Here is a 23,475-nt window from a genome sequence, read left to right as displayed (position 1 = left end):
ACAAATCATATCCAATCATCCTAATAGCTTTCTTTGAAGGGTAACAAGCTTTGTGGATGGGGGAAAGCAGTAGATATGGTATATCTTGACTTTAGTAAGGCTTTTGATATCATCTTGCATGACCTTCTCATAAACAAACAAGGGAAATACAACCTAGTACTATAAGATGGATGCATAACTAATTGGAAAACTGTTCCCAGACAGTAGTTATCCGCGGTTCACAGTCAAACTGGAATGGAATGTCGAGTGGGGTCCTGCAGGGATCAGGTCTGGGGCCGGTTCTGTTCAATACCTTCATCAATGATTTAGATAATGCCATAGAGAGAGTACACTTATGAAGTTTGCAGACGATACCAAGCTGGGAGGGGTTGTAAGTGCTTTGGAGAATAGGATTATAATTCAAAATGATGGACAAACTGGAGAAATGGTCTGAAGTAAATAGGATGAAATTCAATATGGATAAATGCAAGTTTTTAGGAAGGAACTATCAAATGCACACATACAAAATGGGAAATGACTGCCTAGAAAGGAGTACTGCAGAAAGGGATCTGGGGGTCATAGTGGATCACAAGCTAAACAGGAGTCAACAGTGTAAGACTGTTGCAAAAAAAGCAAACACCATTCTGGGCTGTATTAGCAGGAGTGTTGTAAGCAGGACATGAGAATTAATTTTTCTGCTCTATTCTGCGCTATTAGACCTCAACTGAGTATTACATCTAGTTCTGGGTGCTACATTTCAGGAAAGATGTGGCCAAATTGGAGAAAGTCTAAAAAAGAGCAACAAAAATTATTAAAGGTTTAGAAAACATGACCTACGAGGGAAGATTGAAAATTGGGTTTATTTAGTCTGAAGAAGGGACATGATTATAATTTTCAAGTATACAAATGGTTATTACAAGGAGGCGGGGGGAAAATTGTTCTCTTTAACCTCTGAGGACAGGACAAGAAGCAATGGGCTTAAATTGCAGCAAGGGAGGTTTAAGTTGAACATTAGGAAAAACTTCCTGTCAGTGTGGTTAAGCACTGGAATAAATTGCCTAGGGAGGTGGTGGAATCTCCATCATTGGAGATTTTTAAGAGCAGGTGAGACAAACACCTGTCAGGGATGGTCTAGATAATACTTAGTCTTGCCTTGAGTGCAGGGGACTGGCCTAGAAGACCTCGAGGTCCCTTCCAGTCCTATGATTCTATGAAAGACGTCTAAGTCTACTTATCCTGGCAGCAATTCTTGAGTCTGCCTACCAACTTAAGCAAATTAGCAATGAACAATGCAAGGATGACACAATGCCAGAAACTTACTCAACTCTGCCAAAGGACGTGGGGTTGAAGGAGTCAACTTCCAACAAGCCTGTCACCATACTGCCAGGACCAAAATGATCTGTGCACAACCACTGGCCTGCTTCAGACAGGACGGTGCATTTTGATCCCTATGGTACTCTAAAAACAGATGGTCTCCAAAATCCATGAACACCAATGTATAAGTGCAGAACATGAGCACAATTATTTGTCTGGTGGACTGGTCCGAGTAGGCAAATTCAAACCTTAGTAGAGGGCTGAGAGGTACATAACTAGGGGGAAAAGACCAAAGCAAAAACCAATTGCCTGAACGGTTACTCTACAAAGTTACCTAGCAGACCTTGGCAGCATGTAGTAATGTATCTTTTTCTGGAAAGGGCAGCCACATGACTGTAGTTATTTCTCCACACATATAGACTTGGATACATTTACATAGACCTCACCGGCACAGGTCATCCAGAAACTAAAGTTAATATTTGCAAGACATGGAATTCCTGAAGCCCTCACATCTGATAATGGGCCTCAATTTAATTCTGAAACACTCCTAGCTAGCCTCTGCACAGAACTTTGATTTTGAATATAAGACTAATAGTGCACTTCACCCCAGAGCAGTGGCTAGAGCAGTGCAGATTTTTAAGAGACTTCTGCAAAGATCAGTGGACCCACATAAAGCATTCCTCCCACTCCACCAACGCCGTTTGCGTGTGGACTGTCTCCAGCAGAACTCCTGATGGGAAGATGAATAAGAATGCTTCTGCCTGCGGCACTGACACGGCTTACACCTGCGTGGCCCAACCTGAAGGAATTTTGAAAACAGGATGCTGAAATAAAACTTTGGCAGCAATAAAACTTCAAGGTCTGTCATAGAACACAAGCACTACCTGAACTGAAACCAGGGAACAAACTGTGGATCCAAGGCTCTCAGAGACTTATGGAACTGTTCAGAATTTGGCAGAAACTCCCAGATCCTACCTACTACAAACTCTAAAAGGATTTCTCCAGAGGAATGGAGTTCATCGTCAATATTTCCCAACATAAAAAGAGTCTGGGACCTGTGGACATTCAGTCGGGAAGTGAGATCTCTCTACAGGGAGCTCCACATGCAAATTCAATAGAAGTGAGAACATGGTGTGTAAGACTGATCAGAGCCCCTCAAACACCTAATCTTTAGAAAACTGCTCAGAACTACTTAATTGCAGTTGATAAGGGCACATGGTAGCATAAATAGTTTTAAAGATTTTGAAGTTTATTTTAAATTAGTATGTGTATGTGCACACACAGGTTTATAAAGAAAGGGAGATAGTTACCAGAGAGAACCTGTATGTGATGCAGTGTGAGCATAACAAACAGGGGGATGTCCCATTCTCTAGTTCAGGGGTGGGAAACCTGTGGCTCTGGAGCCACATGCCGCTCTTCAGCAGTTAATATGTGGCTCCTTCTATAGGCACCTGTAGCTCCAGCCCCAGAGTCAGTGCCAACTTTCCAATGTGCTGGGAGGGTGCTCACTGCTCAATCCCTGGCTCTGCCACAGGCCCTGCCCCCACTCCAGCCCTTCCTGCCATGCCCTCACTCCTCCCCACCAGAGCCTCCTGCACCCCACAAAACAGCTGATTGGGAGGTGCGGGGAGAGGAGGAGGTGCTGATTGGCGGGGCTGCTGGTGGGCAGGAGGCAGCTAATAGTGGGCTGCTGATGTATTACTGTGGCTCTTTGGCAATGTACATTGGTAAATTCTGGCTCCTTCTCAGGCTGGCCACCCCTGCTCTAGTTGCTGCTTAGGGCCTGGGTCGTTATGTTTATGTCCCCATATTACAACTGGATTTTATTGTGCCTTTGTCTGGAAGATTACACATACAGACAAATGTACATAGCTTTGCCATACATAAATACCTACATACAAAGAAAAGGAGTACCTGTGGCACCTTAGAGACTAACAAATTCAGAGACTCACGAAAGCTCATGCTCAAATAAATTTGTTAGTCTCTAAGGTGCCACAAGTACTCCTTTTCTTTTTGTGGATACAGACTAACACGGCTGCTACTCTGATACCTACACACAGTGACCAAATCACCTCTCAACCTTCTCTTCAATAAACTGAAAAAACTGAACTATTTAAGCCTCACATTGTAAGTTTTGTTTTCTAGCTCTTGGATCATTCTGTGGCCCTCCTCTGAACTCTCTCCAGTATTTCCATACACTTTCTGAAGTGCGGACACCAGAACACAGTGACAGGTGTTCAGAATGGTAGCCGTGTTAGTCTGTGTCAGCAAAAACAATGAGGAGTCCTTGTGGCACCTTAGAGACTAACAAATATTTGGGCATTAGCTTTAGTGGGCTAAAACCCACTTCATCAGATGCATGGAGTGAAACATACAGTAGGGAGGTATAAATACACAGCAAATGAAAAGATGGGAGTTGCCTTACCAAGTGGGGGGAGGGGGTCAGTGCTAACAAGGCAATACAATTAAGGTGAAAGTAGAGGTCTTACTTAAACTGCATGCAGAAGCAAAATGACTTCCCTACTTTGACTTGCTATTCCCATTTTTGTACGTCTAATGATCGCTTTAGTCTTTTTTTCCACAGGACTGCACTGAGAGCTTGTGCCAACATGGTTATCTATGTCTGCTAAGTCTGTTTTTGAGGCTGTGCCTATCCTAGGAGCACTTTACCAGTATACTAGATCAGAAAGACACTCCTAGTGCGGATACACCTCTACTGGCAAAGCTGCAACACATACAAGTATAATAAAACCACCCCTATGAGAGAAATAAGACACACTGGTACAAGCGCAGTTTTGCCAATATAACAGTCTGCTCGAGGAGCTTCTGCCAATACAGTTCTGTTGGTCAGGGACCACATCTTTTCACACCCCTGACTGATAGAACTGTGCCATTAGAGATCCCTATTGTAGACATAGCTGAGTCACTGCTTTCCAAGACAGTCTCATACCCTGTAGGCATAGCCTGCACTCTTCGTTCCCAGATATATTATGTTGCATTTGGCTTTATTCACACACACTTTGTTGCTTGTGATCATTTAACGAGGTAATTCAGATCATTCCCTAACAGTAACCCGCCCTCCTCACTATTATCCCCCTCCAATCTGTTTCATCTGCATTTTACCAGCAAAGATTTTACATTATTGATAAAAAATTGAGCTATCAGTGAATGCATGCGATTAACACAAAACAAATTAACTAGCTAAAAATAGTCGTGATTCATTGCAGTTTTACTTGCACTGTTAAACAACAGAATACCAATTTAAAATTTTATTATAAATATTGGTGGATTTTTTTCTACAATTTCAAAAATACTGATTTCAATTACAAAGAATACAAAGTGTACAGCACTCACTTCATATTATTTTTATTACAAATATTTGCACTGTAAAACAAACAAAAGAAATAGAATTTTTCAATTCACCTCATAAAAAAGGTCCAATTTACAAATGTAGATTTTTTTATGTAACTGCACTCAGAAACAAAACTTTAGAGCCTACAAGTCCGAAGCATGAAGGGGGCATATGAATGTTTAGCATATCTGCCACATAAATACCTTGCAATGCTGACTATAACAGTGCCAGGTGGATGCCTGTTCTCACTTTCAGGTGACATTGTAAATAAGAAGTGTGCAGCATTATCTTCCGTAAATGTAAACAAATTTGTTTGTCTTAGCAATTGGCTGAACAAGAAGTAGGACTGAGTAGACTTGTATGAGGTGAATTGAAAAATACTATTTCTTTTGCTTATCTTTTTTACAGTGCAAATATCTATGATCAAAAATAATAATATAAAGTGAGCACTGTACACTTTGTTTTCTGTGTTGTAACTGAAATCAGTATATTTGAAAATGTAGAAAAACATCCACATATATAATAAATTTAAATTGGTCTTCTACTATTGTTTAACAGTGCGATTAAAACTGTGATTAATTGTGACTATATTTTTAATCTCATGATTAATTGCAATTTTTAATCATGTGACAGCCCTAATAAAATTATTTATCTGTTCATGGCAGCGTGGATAAAAATCAATGATTTAAAAAAAGAAATCAGATTTTTTTGATAAAACGCTTTTTGAGGAATAAACCTATCTAAAGATAGTTTTAATTAAGGTACATTATAGCTCAAAGATATCTCATCATGGAATATGGATTATAAATTCTAATTCTGTAGTTTGAGACAATATATTCATGTAATGATTAAGAAAAGTTTTACAAATGAGTTCCAATAGTTCATAGATTAGGGACCAAATTTTATGGGGTTGCACAGGCTTCTGTATAGATTTAGGTTAATCTTTCTATCTACCAAACAGAATTCAGTGCTTAGTGTAGAAGATCCCATCAGAGATGCTTAGTTTTGCACTTTTCAAACTGTGGATTTGTCTCCCCAAAGGTAACATGCTTGTTAACAGCAAAAATGTTTTAAAATAAATAAATAATACATAGAGGTGAGAAAACAGACCTCAACTCTATTGTCCCTCTGCAAATTTGTGTACACCGAGTCAATCCCTTACCTCTCTCTAGAAGAAAAAAGTTTCAAAAAGTTCAATGAATAGAAGATTGTTGGGGGGTGGAATAGATCTGGACAATGAGAAGAAGTCTGGAGATAAATGTGAGAAGAGAGGGACATACACTTGTTTTCTTAAAATATTATATGTTTGCTGTTGAAGAAAAAATATCCAGAATACTTAAATGTTATTGTTTTAGTTAAATAAAACAATTTAAATGTCTGTATGGTGATGTTCTCCTCCTAATACAGCATGGCAAGAAAACCCTCCAAATTTTAATGATTAACCTGTTGAATTGGAGATAGCTCACCTCCCCTATGACTTCATAAATATCTGCTTCAATTACCTTTGGTAAATGAAATAACCAATCATTCATTTTCTGATATAGCTGTAAAACTAATCTGAAAACTTTTCAGAATAAATCACTGTTTAAAAATGTATAGTGTGTACCTTCTAAAAATGAAACCTACATCTATCTCTGAGTTGTGAAGAATATGTATTAAGGTTATAACAACCAACAAGAATGCACTTTTATGTAGAAAACCATGATTAAATCGAGTCTTCCTGACGAGTGATTTAAATCAAATCCATCCTGGTTCATGGATTCCAAGGCCAGAAGGGGTCATTGTGATCATAGCCTAACCTCCTGAATAGCACAGGCCAGAGAACTTCCCCAAAATAGTTCCTAGAGCAGCTCTTTTAGAAAAACATCCAATCTTGTTTTAAAAATTATCGTTGATGGAGAATGTGCCACAACCCTTGGGAAATTGTTCCAATGGTTAATTACTCTCTCAATTAAAATCTTACATCTCATTTGCAGTCTGAAGTTGTTTAGCTTTAACTTCTGTAACTGATCCCGGATCCAGTTGCTCAGGTGTGCTGCGGCCAACCACACCAGCCGCTGCTGGAGCGGCCCCAGGGCCAGCTGTTTGGGCAATTCCTGGGGCCAGCTGCACCATCTGTCCCTGGGGATGCCTGAGCAACAACAGTCCTGGGAGTGGCCAGAGGAGTAGCCCAGGGGAGCACCCAAGCATCAGCCCCGGGGGAAGCCCCAGGGAAAGCCCGAGCAGCAACGGCCCCGGGGTGGCTAGAGGAGCGGCCCCAGAGGTGATCAGTAGAGCAGTCCCTGGGGGCCTTGGAGCAGCGAGCCACCAGGGGCAGTCAGCCTCCACTGCTGGAGCATGGGCTCCCCAAAAAGCAGGGCCCCAAGAGCAGGGATTTAGTCATCATAGGTATTTATACTAAAAGTCTCAGACAAGTCAGAGACAATGAATTTTTGATTACTGCCCGTGACCTGTCCATGACTTTTACTAAAAATGCCCATGATTAAATCTCAGCCTTACCCATTATGAAATATTTGTTCCCCGTGTAGGTACTTATAGACTAATCAAGTTAACTCCTAACCTTCTCTTTGTTAAGCTAAACAGATAAGACTTTAAGAGCTCAATCGCTATAAGGCACGTTTTCTAATCCTTTAATCATTCCGTGGCTTTTCTCAGAACCCTCTCCAATTTATCAACATCCTTCTTGAATTGCAGGCACCGGAACTGGATACAGTATTCCAGCAGCAGTCACACCAGTGCTAAATAGAGGTAAAATAATCTTTCTACTTCTGCGTGAGAATCCCCTCTGCTTACGCATCCCAGGATTGCATTAGCTCTTTTGGCCACAGGGTCACACTGGAAGCTCATGTTTCAGTTACTGCTTTCCAGAATAGAATCTACCATTCTGTTTAAGTATGGACTACATTCTTTGTTCCTAAATGTACACATTTACATTTAGCCATTTAAACACACATTATTTGCTTGCACCCAGTTTATCAACCAATCCAGATCATTCTGTATCAGTGAGTTGTCCTCTTCACTTTTTGTGTCATCTGCAAACTTTATCAGTGATAATTTTATGTTTTCTTACAGGCCATTGGTACAATATTAATTAGAGTAGGGCCAAGAACTGATCCCTCTGGGATCCCACTGGAAACACACCAATTCAATGATGATTCCCCATTTACAATTATAGTTTGAGAACTACCAATTAGCCAACTTATGTGCCATGTTAATTTTATATTGTTGAAGTTTTTTTAATCAAAATGTTGTAGGGTACACAAGTCAAACACCTTACAGAAGTCTATGTACATTACATCAACACTATTCCCTTTATCAACCAAACCGGTAATCTCAAGCATTGGACCAATAACGGATATGTGGGGAAAGAGCGCCTTTTTGTAAAACGTGACAGCCAGAGAGCTGCACGACTCTTGTTTCCTGATGAAATTTACATTTATTATGGATGATTAAATTTGTCCCAAAGTTTGATGGTCTTCAATGAATCATTACGGACTCTGAGTTGAGGTTGTTTGAGCCAACTTAACTGTGGATTTTCATGTTTTCAGAAGCTATGGGACATAAGATTTAACCTTAACTCTGCATTCACATCCTAGGTTGGTTTAAAACAAAACAACACAAAACACCACAGATATTTGTTGATTTTTCAAGCTCTATACATCTGAACATCACTCAAGTATTTAAAAATAGGACTCTCTCTTTTCATCTCAGCCCATAGTAGGAATAGCTTGTTCATAGACGAGACCGACAGAACCAACTACTGAGGGAAAGCTACAGGGAAGAGATGAGTTTTGCATTTTAGTTCTGAACATGGGGAGGCCCTTCACCCATCAGACTCTTAATCTTAACTTGGTTTTGAGTACGGGAATTAGCTATTCATAGAATCTTAACAGAGAAACTGCGTACCTGGGGTCTCATTGCACACACAGCTTTCTCTACTATCACTCCCCACCCACATCCCCGCTGGGACTCAATATGTGTTCTGTTTTCCCCTCTAACTTCTGCCTTCCCCATCCAGGGCCCCAGAGCAAACACAACTCTGTCTCTACTAGTTTTTAACTCTGATCCACTTTCCTGGGGCCCTAAGTGCATCCTCACCTCCATGTCCTTGCCTGAGGCCTCAGACTGCACAAATGTTACATATTTGAGGGCCAGCAGTGACTATTATGATCATCACCTGACCTCCTGCATAACAGAGGCCAGAGAATTTTACCTAATCATTCCTACAACTAGCACAGTAACTTGTGATTGAAGCAAGCATATTTTTCTACTTCTTAGGCCTGGTCTATGCTTAGAAGTTTTACTGATAACTATTTCAGCTAGGGGTGTGATTTTCCCCCCTAGCAATTACGCAGGCAAAAGCCCTAATGTGAACAGAGTTATACCGGTGTGAAGATGACACACTGGAACACTTAGTGCCCCTCCCATACAGGAATAGGTATAATGGTAAGAAGCAGCTTGAGATCAATACAACTGAGTCCAAACTAGGGGGGCTGTTCCACTTTAACTATACTGGTACAGTAACTTTTATGTGTAGACAAGCCTTTGTAGTCCCCTCCACATTAGCTTTCACTCCTGCTTCAGATCACAGACTGCACTCCTTTTGACAATAGCTGGAAGCCTCTCAACCTGGGGGGCATGCAGACCAGGGTCCAAAGGCAGCTCACTTCATGCATCCGTAGCTCACGAAAGCTTATGCTCAAATAAATTGGTTAGTCTCTAAGGTGCCACAAGTACTCCTTTTCTTTTTGCGAATACAGACTAACACGTCTGTTACTCTGAAATCTGGCATTATGATGGAGATGGGCTGTTAGCTACAGGCTCAGGTAAGCAGTTTTCACCAGACATTGCTTTAGTCAGGAGGGAGGCGATTTACTGTGTACACACAAGGTAAAGGAAGATGACCATGTCACAGACAGACAGAGACTTCAGATGCTACAAGACTGGAAGCTGCATTCTGGAGAAAGGAAATGCTGGCTCTAGAGATTTGGCCTGAGGTGTATTGTTTCCTTTACCCCCCTCTTTCACCCAGCTACAGAGATACTGAATTTTCCCCAGCACAAATACTATAGAGAATACCCAGAACAGCAGCTTTTAGTCAAAGGAAATTCCACACACACTAGTGAACTCAGGGCTGAGTTCACTTCTCCACAGATGAAAAAAGGAGAAATCTCAGAACCTGGGATTTTAACACAGTGGGAAGTTACTGGTGATTTCTGGCATACTAAATGTTACTAGACTCTAGAACACTAAGCATCTACACAGAAGTTTGCTACACATATTCTAAGGGGAGCTTAATACCATTTGTTAGCCCTTATGCCTGCAAGTCTAAATAATTGCTTTGAGCCCATCTGGTAATATTACAGTACTAGTGTACCCAGGAACTGGCAAATTAGCTCACCCAATACAATTATTCCTACTACTGTCCCACAGTACACCAGCCACCCCACAAACCACTGCTCATAGCAATTATTCCAGGAACTCTGGTAGAGGGTCACAGAGGGCAGTGTCCTTGCATCATTTTACTATACTGCTGTATGCAGCCTTAGGGATGAATGCAAGTGTGGAAGCTCTGTAATATATCAGCTACACACAGGCCAATACTAACATTCTAATTTTTCAGCATAGTGACAGCAGAGAAGTCTAAGGCAGTCTAAATAAATCATAGGAGTTTAAATGGGAGGTCCTGTGGCCTAGTAAATAGAGCTCTAGACTTGGATTCAAGAGACCTGAATTATATTCCTGGCTCTGCTACTGGCCTGCTGGATGACCATGGGCAAGTCACTCCCCCTCTCTTTGCCAACATTTCCCCATGTGTAAAACGGGGAATAGTGACACTGTTTTGTGAGCTCCTAGTGAAAAGCACTATATAACAACTAAGTATATTAAGAGAAATGTTGCACTGCTTTAACTAAATGGATTTTAAAGGAATCTCTATCAACTGATGCAAAGTCCAACAGAGAGATATTTAAACTAGTTAAATCAGTCTGGCAATTTGATAATTCACTGACAGAAGCTAAACTAGTTTAAGTCATTAATAAAGAGTGTTTTGACTAGTTTAGCTACATAGATTTAAATTCTACTTAAACAATGTGACTTTTCTCATACAGACAAGGCCTAAATCAAAGTTTTTCCACTTCTAATGACAGCCTGCAGCAGCTCAGGTTACTCAAGGTACATTTTTATTTCTTAACCTCACACACTACCCTTGTCTAAAAGCTTCTTCCCTAAATTTCAAAGAGCCACACAAAAAACGTTTATGCTTGTTCTAAAAGAGATTGCTAACTTGTCATCACTTTTGGAATATACATTAAATAGGCCATTTTTTGGTTTGTCTGCCATCTTGCCCAAAAACTCTGATGGCATAATTCCTTCAGCGTGTTGCACTGGCTCTCACTGGCTCTCAGTAAAGAGAAGTGAACCCATAAGTGCATGGAAGAAGGGAGTCAATCCTCAAACTCTTGCGTTATAGTGGCACCATTAAGTTTCAGATTTGATTCCTTTCCTGAGACTGATTAGCTCCAAAATCCCCTCAAGTGAAATGGCCAGTGGCGGGTGGATTCTAGCTGAAAACTCCAAGTACTGTACCCAGAGTACCTAGTGGTTTTATCTGCAGATAACATTCCTAGCGCCAAAAGCCCTGAATCAGCAGTGGTTCCAAAGGTCATCTAATATGCCGCCACTTCCATGTCTTGTGAGTCTTTCAAGAGACCCAACCTCTACATGCAATACCACTGTAGCTGCAACCAGAGGCACTCAAACTGGCATCCCGGATTTAAAGACAAAGGGAGGGTAGTAGCAGGATATATTCTGTGAGGGGACCAATGATGCTGGAATGCACTACCACTTCTTGGCATGCCAAAGACCAGATTGGTTAACTTTCCGGGGATGCTGTAATGCCAGTCTTTTTACCCATACACATTTAGGGTATAGGGCCATGAGATAGGGATTATACTGCATGTTGGTCTTACTGTTAAGTATTATGGTGGTTTATGTGAGCAGTTATTTGGTAATTTATCTTTCTGCAGACTTTAATTGCCAGGTGTAGGTGTTTTAAACTGAACTGTAATCAAGGACCATACCAGACCTCCAGTAGCCAATTAGAATCCACCAAAAGGCAGTGCCATTCTAGCTTCTGGAACCTCTCTGTTCAAAATGTTTATAGCTCCTTTACTAATCCAGCCGATGCTCAAAGGACATTGGAAACTAATCTAGAAAAAGTGACAACCAACACTTTTCTATCAGAGCCAACAAATGATAAACTTCATAAGTAAAGGGATCCCGTCAACTTAAATTCCATGTCCGGAAATCTTGTACCTTCTATACTTAAAACGTCTATGGTTACTAAAATTGAAATTTAAAGGAAAAAAATATGTTTTTCCAGGGTCTTCTTTTTGTGTATTGTGACAGGGTCAGGCCAGATGGCTACAGGAGGGTAACAGAAGGCGGATATCTATATTAGCTCCAGGCTAAGTAGGTCCCTTGTCCCTGCGTGAGGTAACAGGGAAGGTTCCAGAACAATCAGGAACCTTCTGGAGACAATTAAGACAGGCTGATTAGAACACCTGCAGCCAATCAGAATCAATTAAGGCAGACTAATGAGGGCACCTGGGTTTTAAAAAGGAGCTGAACTTCAGTTTGTCGTGTGCATGTGAGGAGCTGGGAGCAAGTGGCACTAGGAGCTGATAGTGAGAACACGGACTGTTGGAGGACTGAGGTGTACAAGTATTATCAGACACCAGGAGGAAGGTCCCATGGTAAGGATAAAGAAGGGGTTGGGAGGAGGCCATGGGGAAGTAGCCCAGGGAGTTATAGCTGTCACACAGCTGTTCCAGGAGGCACTCTAGACAGGTGCATTCCACAGGGCTCTGGGCTGGAACCCGGCGTAGAAGGCAGGCCCGGGTTCCCCCCAAATCCTCCCAACTCCTGGTCAGACACAGGAGTCGTCAACCTGGACTGTGAATTCAGAAAAACGGCCAAGCTGAGGGCTGCCGTGAAGCTCCAAGGCGAGCAAATCTGCCAATAAGCGCAAGAGCCACCAAGGTAGAGCAGGAACTTTGTCACAGTATTTAGCAGCATTGTGTGTTAGAGGTAGTTTCACTGTTCCCCTTAAAACTCAGTCAAAGTTTCTCTTGCTGAAAAGACCCTCAAATATCAAGAGGAACAGAAAAAGAACTCTTGGTACTCAATGGAATCTGCCACCTTTCTGGTGGCACACTGCCAACTGAAGAAAGACCCGAGCCTCAGCTGAATCATTAGATGTCAAGATCTTGTAATTATAGCCACTCAGAGCCGGAGTATGCAAAACCCCCAAGGTAGCAAGAGCGGGCCAGATATACCACAATTCTGAGGCAAGCACTGTAAGTACTTCGGCAGCTAGGCCTTGCTGCCGCTAGCCCCGGTAGGTTCAAACAACCATTCAGACACATGGCTAAAGGAACAGGTACGTTCTCGGAGGGGGGAAGAAGGGGGTGGGGGGCAGAAAAGGGATAGGTTGCAAATATCATGGGTGTAGAGGCTTAAACAGGTACACTTCAAAATGAGTAACAGCAGTTCTTGTGTGGGCTCCGAGGGCAGTCCAATCAAGGGTTAGGGCTCTTCAGGCCCAGTGCCTGGGGGTCCCTCTCCAGTTCAGTTTCTAGTCAAACCAATAGGAGCTTGCAGGTCTCCAGGCCAGACCCAGTGGTATTTCTCTCAACGGGGTCCCGCAGCACTGGCTCCCTGCCCAAATCCCATGCAGACCTGCACCCAGCTGTAATGCCCAGCAGTCACAACATGCTCCACATGTGTCTCTATGCACAATTCCTGGAGGTGCTTCTAGCAGTTCCTGACTAACGCTGCTGGCTGCTGCTTCCCAGACAGCTCACTCAAATCTTGGTTCAAGCACTTCCTCCTACCTGGCCAGGGGAAAGAACAGTGTAGTGGGAGGGGGCTGATGGGGGTTGTGCTCCCCTGCTTATCAGATCCATCACAAACCGCATTTTGCCATATGACAGGTTTCAGAGTAGCAGCCGCTTTAGTCTGTATCTGCAAAAAGAAAAGGAGGACTTATGGCACCTTAGAGACTAACAGATTTATTTGCGCATAAGCTTTCGTGAGCTACAGCTCACTTCATCGGATGCATTCGATTTTCCACTGAATACATCCGATGAAGTGAGCTGTAGCTCACGAAAGCTTATGCGCAAATAAATCTGTTAGTCTCTAAAGTGCCACAAGTCCTCCTTCTCATTTTGCCATATGGTGCTAGATTGCAGCACTCAGGTTTTCCTACAGCACCCATGACCATAGAGTCTAACAGACAAGACCCTGTGAACAGGGACAGCACCTCTTGAGGACATCTAACAAAAGACTGGACACCCCACATACATACCAACAGCAGGTCCAGCACCAAACTGAGAAGCTGCAATCTTATGAGCAGATGGCAAATTGCAATCCAGATGATGATGATGACCTGGCTAGGTTAGTATAACATGGCTTATTTGGAGCTACCCTTGAAAGCTTTCCATAGGACTGCAGCAGTTAATAGTTCACCACCAAAATTGATTAGGGGCCTTTGCCTTTCATAATAGGTGATACCTATGGTCCACACTACCTGTTATAAAGCAAGTGCACTTGCTGATCTTGCAGGCCATGTTTAAAGCTGTAAATAACCTAATTCCAGCCCAGGGTAATGCCTGAGTAACACAATATGGCCAAATGGCTGTATTCATCTATAGAGACTACAAGTCCCAGCATGCAATAAGAATAAGATGCCTGACTGGAGAATTGCATACCAGGATCTGTAGTCTGGATAGACCACCTCTCCATATTAAACACAAGAAGCTTCAATACACTGTCATATACAAAAGTTAGAGGTGGGCCCCTAACAAAATTTCCAACGCAGCCCCTTGGGTTCAGACATACTCTTATTTTACAGAAAAGTCCTTTCCAGCACAGGTATCCAGAAGATATCTATAACCCTGACTTTTTACTAATTCATTTCTATGCATAAATGTGACTATATGACAGTAAAACCTCAGTAATTCACAATTTTCTATAGTGCTTTGATATTTTACAAGCAAAACAGAGATTATAACTGCAAAAGTCACCGTGAAATAAAGAATTAGCTAATTTCTGAGTAAAAAAGGGATAATCCATCACAAAATGTACTTTGTTCATTTATTTGACAAGTATTTAGTTTTGTTTACAATTCTGTATAAAGAAAAGGAGTACTTGTGGCACCTTAGAGACTAACCAATTTATTTGAGCATGAGCTTTCGTGAGCTACAGCTCACTTCATCGGATGCATACCATGGAAACTGCAGAAGACATTATATACACACACAGAGACCATGAAACAATACCTCCTCCCGCCCCACTGTCCTGCTGGTAATAGCTTATCTAAAGTGATCATCAAGTTGGGCCATTTCCAGCACAAATCCAGGTTTTCTCACCCTCCGCCCCGTATAGCGTACTAAAGAATCTTTTGTAATATATTTTACGGCAGTAATGAGACATCACTGCAGTTCCCTGCTATTAAAACTTGTGAGAAACAGGGAGAGACTGCCTTATATGTGCAAATTATGAGGTGTGCAAATCAGTAAATTTTATATTTACATTTTCTAAAAATATTTAACAGAAAGGTTTTTCCATTTTAAAACTCAAGTTAAACAAGACTTATTACACTACCACCTTGAGGCCCCAACTGACATTGAGCCTCCATTGTGGGAGGCACTGTAAATACACATAGTAAAAGGTCCCTGCCCTGAAGAGCTTACAAACTAAACACAGGACAAGCAAGGAGGAAGAAAGGAAGCATTACCTCCATTTTCCATGAGGAACTCAAATGCAGACTAAGTGTTAGCTCAAAGTTACAAGGGAGACTGTGGCAGAGTCAAATAACCACACCACCTGAGTCCCAGTGAAACACCCCAAGCACATTCCCTGCACCCTAAGAATTCATAAATCTACAAAGATGCTTTGAATTGCACATGGGAAGCCAAGTGAATCCCAACCACATCCTACTTAACTTGCCCATTTAAACATGTAACTTTTTCCTAAAGAAAATAGCTATGGTAAACTTTCTTTTTCTTTTTTAAGTATATCAGAACATAGTGGATCACACTTATTGCAGTACTAAAAATTAATCTAAAATCACATTATTGGAAACATTTATTATGAAGTGCAACTTTACAGGATCTGAAGTCAAAACCTTGAGAACACAGTAGAAACTTATTCACTAAGCAGTATCTTTGGTTAATAGCCATAATGATTTAAAGGCATACTTTGGTCATTGGAGAATTCCCATACCGTTTCATGAATTTAAATGACTAAAAGTATTTAAAACAATATCACAATGGGGAGGTAACACCACTATATTTAAGGTTGAGATGAGCTTACTGTTTAATATATAAACTGCAAGTTTAATTCCAGAGGCATTCAAAATTTAATAGAATATGTTTTGCTCATTCAACAAAAGAATAAGACATTTTCATACAATACAGTCCTCAATAAATAGTGAGCTCAAATGTCAAATTATTTTTGCAACACTGGAAGTCTGTGCACAAAAAACCCCCACTACATCGTTTAGTATTGTCAAAAAAAAAACTCCAAGTTCCTCCTTAAACTTGATCTTGTCCTGTGGTATCAATAGATACGCTTCAGTTAAGAAGCATGGTTACATATGTGATTTCATATTCATTCTTTATCAGCAACTTGCATACCAAATTGGTTCACTTCAAAGATAAAAAAGGATTATCTTAGCACCAGCACTCCAAACTGTTTCCTCTGCCACTGACTCAACAGGTAGAGAACCTAGATCACTCTCCTTGAGTGGAATGAGCTCTGCAGGGCCAACGGGAATAGGCTTGTTTGAATCAGTAAGTTAGCAACCATGACAAACACAACATCTGTTAACAACAGGTAAAGTGGTGACATTTTCAGTCTCTCTTCTGACTATAAACACACTAAGGGTGATATGGGGTTCCATTCTAAACTCCTTTTCGATTCATAGTTTTCTTAAAATTCTTTAAGGGATAAAATTTCTCAGATTATCTCAACCCAGAAGATTTTGTTTTTAAGTGAGAAAAAGATCAGTTCAGCTAGTTTGGAGTTAAGTGGGTAAACAAAGTTTTCCTTTTTAAACTGCTTTTTTATGAGAGTGAGAGAGAGAGAGAGAGATTGAAATACCAGCTTTGTTCAAACATAGGCATTATTATTACTTGGAAGGGCTATGTGTTACATTGGTTTTCATCCATAGATCTCAAAGCACTTCACAGTCCTTAATATACTTATTCTCACAACACCCTGTGAGATAGGGAAGCATCATCTTCATTTTATAGATGGGAAACGACAGCACAGAGGCTAAGTGACTTGTTCAAGATCAACAGGAAGATCATTAGAGAGCAGGTTTCAGAGTAGCAGCTGTGTTAGTCTGTATCCATAAAAAGAAAAGGAGTACTTGTGGCACCTTAGAGACTAACAAATTTATTAGAGTATAAGCTTTCGTGAGCTACAGCTCACTTCATCAGATGCATCCGATGAAGTGAGCTGTAGCTCACGAAAGCTTATGCTCTAATGAATTTGTTAGTCTCTAAGGTGCCACAAGTACTCCTTTTATTAGCGAGCAGGGAAATAAATCCAGGTCTCCCAGTGCCCTAACCACCGGACCATCCTATGCGCTCCAAGTTATGAGCCACTAAATCTAAGTACTTAAGCTTAGAATTTCAGGATTTTTGTACATTTATGATTTCCAGAACAACGTTCACTAGAACACATTGCACATACCATTCTATAAGGTTCACAGTTGCAAATGTTAGTGATAAAGTTATGTACAAATTTCCAATGTAACTTGTTTTCACTTTCTGCAAATTTCTTCTTTGGGGCCTATAACTTTTCAATCTTGATCTCAGCCCTTAGACGAAGTTTTTAAAAAATCTCTTTAGGCACTTTCTAAAGTAAAGGAAAATTATCACAAGACTCCAGTAACTGAAAATTGGCTGAACAAAAAATCTCCAGACTTGTCACATAGTTCATCCTCCAAGAGGAAGAATGCATCTTTGCTAATTACAGAAAAAATTAGAAACTGAGAGCAGCTGAAAAATTGTTTCTTCAGTATGCTCAGTGGGAATTAGCTAAGATTTCAGCAACTTAATAAGCCCCACCCCTTTGTAGCTCAGTGAGGAGACCAGGCAAATTGCATATTCTCCCTGCTCAGTAGGGACAGGAGCTGCTGCTAGGAAGACTTGCTGCAGGAATACTGGAAAAGTGCCACTGGAAGAGCAAATTCCTGCCAAACAGCAACTTCAGCAAGGAAAGGAGAAAATTGAAGACATGAAAAATTGTAGATTCCACAATTTCTAGATGTCTAATTTTTGCTTATGATTAAAGGTTAGTCCCCTTTTCCTATTGTCAAGATACTTTATGATGTAAACATCAATGTCATTGTCATATTACCCCAGACTTTTACTGTCTACAAATGAAATAACAGGAGCAGCAAAGGTGCTACAAACTAACTGCTGCCACAGCCTATTCCTTTACATGAAGCATGGGACTTTAGAGTGCATATCAGCCTAATAACCATGTGTAAAAGACCAAAAAAATTAAATACAAAAGTGGTTAATGTAATAGGTTTATTTAAGAGCGAATAAGTGAAGACACAGAACTGTTAAGGTGTTCATATTAATCTTCATTTGCCCATATCACATGTGTATTTATTTAAATATATATTCATTACTTGCTCACAATACTGATTATGCTAATGTTACTATAAAAACCTTCACATACTTATATCCTGATGTGTACTAAAAATTTACAACCTTAATATTTCATTAGCATATTTTACACACATTAACTTATGCATTTAACAGCTCAAAGAATAAGTCCAATGTGCATGCACAGGAGCAGAGTAACTTTACGTGAACCCTGACTTTTGAATTTCTTGAACTTTGTACATTTGCTATGTTTGTATTACCACAGTGCCTTAAAGGAACACTGTTCAAGATATTTAAAATCCACATTTGTCTGTTATCGCATTAAAAAATTAAATATTTTTCAAAAGCTGACTTGCTGCATTTCTCTCAGCTGGGACACTGAAGACAGACAAGTCAGTCTGTCAATTTCATTTTCAAGTTATCATGCACTAAACCCCAGTATTTCAGCTACAGAAAGTGCAGTATTTTAAAAAAACTGTTTCCACTGGAAATACTTGTATATTTCATGTAACATTTCTACTGATCTTAAATTTTCTAAAGGTTTGTTCTTAAAGAGCATAAACTTGGGGTGAAATCTGCTCCAACAGTATCTCTTAAATATTGCAATATTAAACTTTTTTCTAACTTAGCTTGAATGAAAACAGTGCCTCTCAAAATGAGAGTTGGCTGCAACTGACAGCTACTGTAAAAGGGAATTAAAGTATATGTAAAAAATGGTCATACCACCTTGGATTGTAATCTCAGATATCATTAGCTAATCAGTGTTGCATTCAGGTCAGGACAACTCCAACAAATCCCAGGGTGGTCTAGAAAGTGTTGCGGGTATTGTCTTCTCACTGAGTCAGCAGTGAATTAATGCCCCATTTATTGTGTTGGGGGCACTGCCCAAAATAAAGTCTAACTTGCAACTACTGAAGATCCCTTCATGCCTTTTACACAAGCGAGGAAGTAAGACCTGGTGCCCTGTCCAAATTCTAAATGGGGTAATTACTGCTGTCCTGTTGTAGTGTACTATGAAATAACTGCCACGTTCCACCCACAAGGTGGCTACATTTCAGTTTGTGCATGAAGAGATTACTCTAAATTTACTTTCTAAAATACTGTGGGATCTCCAACTCAAATATAAGATGTTATGCATCAATTATATTGTTTTGGAATGAGAAAATTATTTCTGACAGTCAAGCAAATTTATTACAAACATTAGTTTAGATAAAATGTACAGTTAATCAGAAAACTACAAACTAACATGATATTTTATGAAGAAAGCCTAGTAGTTAGATTTTCTTTGCAAACGCCCATCTGGTTTGTGCTAAGATCATGACTGTTTTCAAACACTGGGGTACACTTGTTTTACATATAGCTTTATCACTTTGTTACATGAATTATGTATACAAATTTCAAGTTTTCAAATAAATATATATTTTTAATTAGGGGTATGTTTTTATCTCAATAATTCAACATGGTACAGACAAAGTCCAACACAAGATGTACCTCAAAAAGTAGAGTGGTTAGATTTAAATAGTTTAAGTCAATTATTTCTCCTAAAAAGGAAATCTCTATTAAAACCAATTAGACAGTCCACTGCAGTGTTGCCTGCCAGCTGCTCTTCACACAATACACAGTCGTGGCAAAAATGGCCCTTTGCCACAGATCCTGCAAATTGTTGCTACATTAAATGTTGCAGGCAGAGTGACATGTCTGCAGAGATGGCATTTGACATATATCTCACTATCTACAGCAGGGAAAATGGCTCAGCAGCCAAGGGAAAGTATTTCCTACATCTTTTTGTAGGCATCCAACTGCAGAAAAGGCTATATGCTATACATTTTGCTCTGCGGGTACAGCAAAGGGGGGAAAGTTCTTTAGACTATGTTTTGTTGCTAGTTCCAAAGTTGAGCTCAGCCACTATTTTGACTGTTCTCTGCTGTGAATGGAAAATCCCCTCTCAGCAGTAGCAGGCTGGTGTCTGCAGCACACACCCACTGCACACAGCAGAAATTCCAGTCAATAAGGCAAATGGGGCCCAGCCGATGGAAGGGGAGGAAGGAGACATACGAACAATAAGGAAAGCATCTGGCTGTATGACTAACTGGAAAGGAGACTGGAGTCAGATGTAGATTGCAGTCCCAGATCCAAGGCTACAACTGTCTCTCTTGCTATAGGAAAACCGTATCAATTCTCACTGTCCTAATTTTGCATAGAGAGAGACAAGATAGGTGAGGTAATACCTTTTACTAGACAACTTTCAAGCTCCAGCGAACTCTTCAGTTCTGTGGAGCACAAAAACTTGTCTCTTATTGGACCAACGTCTGTTGGTGAAATAAAAGATATTACTTCACCCACCTTGTGTCTCTCATATCCTGGGACCAACACGGCTACAGCAACAGTGGAAACTAGTTTTGAACAGTTTTGAATTTTGAACAGAATTGCACTAGTATGTTTAGCTGGAAACAACTAAAAAAAGCCAGCTCAGGGTTTCCAGCCCACATACTAGTGCAATTCTGTGAACCAAACAATGAAATCCAGCCTGTAGTTTTATCCAGCTGGAGCAAGATTTACACACTTCTGCTTCAGAGCTATGGAAATGCAAAAGCAAAGCCCTTTCTCTGAACAGGAACCAGCCATCTCCTAAGCACAGTACTAATGGAGGCTGTTCTGCTGTCCTTCCCTGGAGACAGCAGCCAGCACTACTGAAGCTTCTCACGTAGCAACCAGAGCTCCAGAGCCAACTGCAGCTGCTGTCACTGCCTTGAACACTTACCCACAGGATCCAAAGCAAAGCAACACCCTCCTTCCTTCCTTCACCTTTGTGCTTCAAGCCAGAAGGCTGGAAACAAAATGACTTCCTGGGCCAGTTACAGAAAAATTCCTAGTACCTCCTTCATAGGTGAAAAGGGAAACTCCTACTCCCTATTAAGGACATACTGAACTCTTTGTCTAGCCTTAGATTTTTGCTTTTAACAGCAACACCTCCAGAGTGTCAATTTGGAAATTTAAAAAAAATAATGCTACCAAAATCATGGGTTTTGCAACAATAGTCCCATCCCCCACAAGATATTAATTCACTCTCCTGCCCACAACCTCTGCCTGAGTGAACCTTAAACACTCCAATTACATAATGGGACAGAGAGAGACTGCAGGAGGCCACTGCAAGGCCTGCAAAGAGCTATTATCTCCTTAAAGCAGCATTGGCCTCTGCAGAGAGCTGGAAGAATCCCAATAGTATATTTTAATCACTGTACAATAAAATCCCAGTACCCCTCTGCACAACAGACTATCTGCTGCTGGTTGAGAATCCCCTTTATTACATCAATTTTCCCCGCTTAGTAGCACAAGGAACCACATCTCGGTTCCTTCCTTCTGTCAGGGAACAGGAATGTGAAGTTCTTCCCAGAGCCACTTTCCAGCTTAGACAGCCAAGCCCAACATTTTACAAGACATATGACATACAACAAAGGAGCTCTGTTTGAACAGTAGGCCATTGGCATCCAAGGACGAGCTGCTGGAGACACAGGTGACCTTGTCACAGCTGTATGCTGTTAAAAACATGAACTGTGTTTTAGTTAGGTCCTGAGCCTAAACAGCCAGGTAGGGAGGCTGGGAAGCCACCCAGCAGGAAACACACGACAGACAACCCAATGCAGGAAAATCCGTGCTGCAGCCTCCAGCACAAGGCAAGAAAAGAGGAGAGGATTATTAGTGAGCACACTGTACAGGCACCATGAGAAAGCAGAAAATGCAGGTCAAACACCTCCTCCCCCATACCCCGAAGGGACCAGCAGCTCAGAGCTGACAGCAGGGACAGGAAAGGAAACAGCAGCCCAGAGCAGGCTGCTTCAAGACAGAGGGTGATCCTCTCATTCCTGTGAAGCAATAATTTTGGACTAGACGTGATTAGCACAAAAGGGGGCTTTCCCACAATAGTGACTTTCCCCTCTCCTTCTCTCTACAAGCAGCTCAAAGGCAACTGACAAAGCCCTCCACTGTACCGGCCACCACCCACACACAGACTTGCCTGGGAACCAAAACAAACTGAATTAATCAGAATCTAAATCACCCTCGACCACGATAGCGACAACTCTGTCCTCCCAAGACAGGCAGATGCACACACAGAGGAGAAACGCCATGATTCCCTCTGGCAGCGAGCGAGGAGTCCCCGTCCCCACCAGCCCCCGAGCTGGGTAGTGCCCCATACCCTGGCTGGGGCTCCCATCTGTACAAACACCTCCGCACACCCAGCCGAGATTCCCTCCCACTTGCCCCCCCCGGGCTCGGCTCGCCCCCCCCGGGCTCGTTTCCTCCTCCCCGCGCGCGGTTGGGCTGCGGGTGCCCCCCCGCCAGCCCCCCAGCGCGGAGTTCCTCTCGCGCAGTCCCGCGGGGACGGAGACAGGGCAGCGAGCGAGCGGCGGCGGCCACAACGAGAAGAGAGGCAGGTCAGGAGCGGCTGCAGCCGGCCGGCACCCGTGAGGTGCTACCGGGGACGCAGGCCGCGGGCCCGTCACCCTGCGGGCGCCCCGGGGTTCCCTTCCCCCCAGAGCCCGCCCCCTACCTGGCCGGCCCGATGCCCGGGCCCCCGCGCACCACTAGGCCCGGCTCGGCGCCACGGCGTTTCCTGGGCAGCAGACGGGACCGAGACCCTCTGCGGCGGCGGCGGCAGCAGCCTCGGCCCCTCCCCCTCAGCACCAGGGGCTGCACCTCTTCCACGGGCCTGGCGGAAACGGCACTGAGAGCACGGGGCTCCCCAGCGCTGGCGCCAGGGGCCATCCGGACACGCCCACTGCTACTCCCCATTGGCTGCACCGCCGCCTAGCTCCACCCATTTCAACCATATATTGGCAGCAGCCCCTCTTCGAGCCTCACCTCCTCACACTTTCGATTGGCCCCTGGTTGAGCAGGCCACGCCCATTCCCACATCTCATTGGCTACAGTGGGCCCGCCCAGTGGCTCTCGCCACAGAGGCGGCTTCCTATTGGTGTCCCAAGCTGCCACTGCGACGGGGGTAGCGACGACACAGAAAAGGCGCGAGCGGCTGCCTTACTGCTCGTACAGGAGCCCCGCCGCAGCTTCAAGGGCGCTTCCTATTGGCTACGGGGTGTATCAGGCCGTCTTGAAAATATGCTCTGGTTGGCCGAGCTTCCC

The 23,475-nt window shown here is 42.3% G+C and overlaps 1 protein-coding gene across 3 annotated transcripts in view; it reads right to left on the bottom strand.

The window, feature by feature from the left end:
- Positions 1–23,069, bottom strand: part of SETD5 (SET domain containing 5) — a 163,788-nt gene extending 140,719 nt beyond the window's left edge. For 2 of the 3 annotated variants that reach the window (XR_007357844.2, XM_048859395.2), the window contains exon 1: positions 22,886–23,069. The gene's annotated coding sequence lies outside the window, so the exon portion shown is untranslated. The remainder of the gene's footprint in view (positions 1–22,885) is intronic. The other variant, XM_048859394.2, reaches the window with a different exon arrangement.
- Positions 23,070–23,475: the final 406 nt, after the last annotated feature.

The sequence above is a fragment of the Caretta caretta genome, chromosome 7 (genome assembly GCF_965140235.1).
Source record: "Caretta caretta isolate rCarCar2 chromosome 7, rCarCar1.hap1, whole genome shotgun sequence".
Classification (NCBI taxonomy): domain Eukaryota; kingdom Metazoa; phylum Chordata; order Testudines; family Cheloniidae; genus Caretta; species Caretta caretta.
Note: the sequence above shows the minus strand (reverse complement) of the source record. Positions and strands in the feature narration are given on the sequence as shown.